We start from the raw sequence: 2,887 nt of genomic DNA, 5'->3' as shown, positions 1-2,887 counted from the left end.
TATATACTCAGACAGTCAACCTGCAATAAAATCCTTGGACTCTGTGTTCCTCAACTCGAAAACGGCCATCGATTGCCGCAAATCTCTCAATGAGATGGCTGAGCAGTACAATATTCACCTAATATGGGTGCCTGGCCATAGGAACATACCGGGGAACTGCGAAGCGGATGAGTTGGCAAGGCTAGGGACTACCTTACATATTCCAGGGGAACTAGAATTTGTTGGTATGCCCCTAGCTACCTGCAAGCTCATGCTGCGTGAGAAGGCTGTTATGATGGCAAATGTTCGATGGGAGAATTGCAAGGGTTGTAACGACACCAAGCAAATATGGCCCCATTTCAACTTAAACCGCACACTAGATATGCTAATGTTCTCGAGACGTCAGGTATCACTCCTGATATCTGCTATAACGGGTCGCTGCCTGATAGGAGATTTTACAAAAACTATTGGCGCGAAGTATAATGACTATTGTATGAGCTGTCATGATGCGGAGGAAAAAGAATCAATTAAACACCTCTTGTGTGAGTGTCCTGCATTTTGTGTAAAGCGCAAGCAACTTTTAGGAGCATATAGCTTCAGATTACTGGCGGATCTGGAAAACGTTAACTTAAGCAGTCTGCTAATATTTTTGGAACAATCTGGTTGGTTCAACAAAGAAAAATAATCAAGAAGGTTCAGCGGTTAAAACTAGAAGTGCCCATATGTAATAGGTACTTTTAGTTAATGTGGTATCACAATGGACTGAATAGTCTAAGTGAGCCTGAATCTTAATCGGGCTGCCACTTTAACCTAACCTAACCTAACCTAACCTTGAGCATGGTTAGAAGTAACTGACCCGCCTTGTGTGGAGTCGAATATGGGCCTGCAAAGTCAATATGAATACGTTTCCAAGCTGTAGTCGCTTTCAACTTTATCCCTTTTGAAACGGGTTAGTTTTCTTACATATGTAAAACGATGAGGGTAAATTTACTATGTCCTGGTCTATATTTGGCCACCATATATTCTGCCTAGCTAGCTGTTCCATCTGTTCCCCAATGTCCATCGTGTAGAAGGCTTAAAATATGATCTCACAACTTTTGCGTGATGATTATTCGATTAATGTCAGTGTGTAGACACGACATACCTTTATTAATCGTTCATGGAAATCTTCTACTGAAATAAGGCGCTAATTCCCAGTTAGGTCACCCATTCACAAGATATTTAAACGCTTCGCTTAGAATTGTGCCTTCTTTACCATATTTCTTTATTGTTGCAGACGCGATTACCATGATCAACTGTAATTTATATCAAATTGGTACGCTATCAAAGTTATTGCTCACCTTCGAAGCTTGTTTGATGTCATAGTAGGAATATGTTTATCAGGAATAAAAGGAAGAAAATCTATGCCTTTCTTTGTAGACTTTCGAGCTGCATTCGACAAAATACCTCGAAATCTGGTAATTTTTAAACTACACCCAATGGGAATTTCACTAAAATATGTAAAAATGATAGAGACTGGAAAAGAGCTATCTAGGTATTTTGAAACTAAGACAGGTGTAAAGCAAGGTTGTCTTCTATCGCCTCTATTGTTTTCTCTCTATATCAATGATCTAGGCGAGTCACTTGGAGAAAAACTGTATATAGAAGACATTAATATTAGCGTTTTACTGTATGCTAACGATATAGTTTTGCTAGCTGAAGAACCTAGTGCCCTTGTAACTATGATTAATAAATTAGGGAATACTGCAATAAATTCTTTGCAATGTGTGAAGCAGATCCATTCGCAGAGACGCCGATGTACGTTGAAATGCCCAAGTATTACACTTTCAATCAATCAACGAAGAAATTCCAACGACGCAAACAAGGAACCCCAGTTCCAGATTGGCCGTAGGTGTTTTCCACTGATGCACTAGGTCGCATGTATACTTTTCATCCTAGAAATGATGAATGTTTTTATTTGCGATTGATGTTGGTAAATGTACGTGGACCAAAAGCATTCGCACATTTGAAACCTGGGCATAGCCACCAATGCCAAATATATCGAGAAGCGTGTCAACTATTGGGTTTGCTGGAGAACGATTCTCATTGGAATTGAACACTTACGGATTCAGTTATTTCATCTAATGCGTACGAAATACGAACACTTTTCGCAATTATCATCACCACATGTTTTCCTTCACAACCAATTCAGTTATGGAACAAATACGAAGTCATCCATATAACCGATCAAATCTACAATGAATGATTGATTCTGATTGAGGAACGGAGTTCGCCGAGTTTGATAGTTTAGCATAAATATCGCAACAGATTTGTGATCGTGGTCAGCTCAGGACTCCTTGATAGAACAAGAGTTCCGCATAGAGTGGAAGCTGGAATAAATACTTAAACAATATAAATTTTTTAATGCTAGTTACACCTTTTCTACCATTTGTTAAAATTTGTCTATAAAATCCAAATGCACTGAGCCACAAACAGTTTATTCCAACCGGTTTTAAATCATTGGAGTCAGTCAAGCTCATCTGATGGCTTAGTTTCTTAATCATTTTTTGTAATTGTTGAAGATTAGTCACTTTACCTCTTACCAATTTCCATCTTTTAAAATTATTTTTCAATTGTCCGATTAATAAGGGGTAAAAAACTTCTTTAAAAAATGTATCACTAAACTCGTCGCTGGTAAATTTAACGGCGACAAAAAGCGACAAGTGGAATGATATACTTTCAAAAATGTTTGAAGTGGTATTCTCTTCCCCTTCCATCTTTTTTAATGCTCCCTTAAGCGTGTCGACGAATCGTTCAGCTTGCCCGTTGGAGCTTGGGTGGAATCGCACTGTTCTTGTGTGTAAGATTGCTCTTTCCGTGCACCATGTTTGGAATTGCTCAGAACAAATCTGAGTGCCATTGTCTGAGA

General features: G+C 38.8%; 1 pseudogene; it reads left to right on the top strand.

The window, feature by feature from the left end:
• Window positions 1-281: 281 nt before the first annotated feature.
• On the top strand, window positions 282-2,224 carry LOC142239868 (uncharacterized; annotated as a pseudogene).
• Window positions 2,225-2,887: the final 663 nt, after the last annotated feature.

The sequence above is a fragment of the Haematobia irritans genome, chromosome 5 (genome assembly GCF_050003625.1).
Source record: "Haematobia irritans isolate KBUSLIRL chromosome 5, ASM5000362v1, whole genome shotgun sequence".
Taxonomy (NCBI): Eukaryota; Metazoa; Arthropoda; class Insecta; order Diptera; family Muscidae; genus Haematobia; species Haematobia irritans.
Note: the sequence above shows the minus strand (reverse complement) of the source record. Positions and strands in the feature narration are given on the sequence as shown.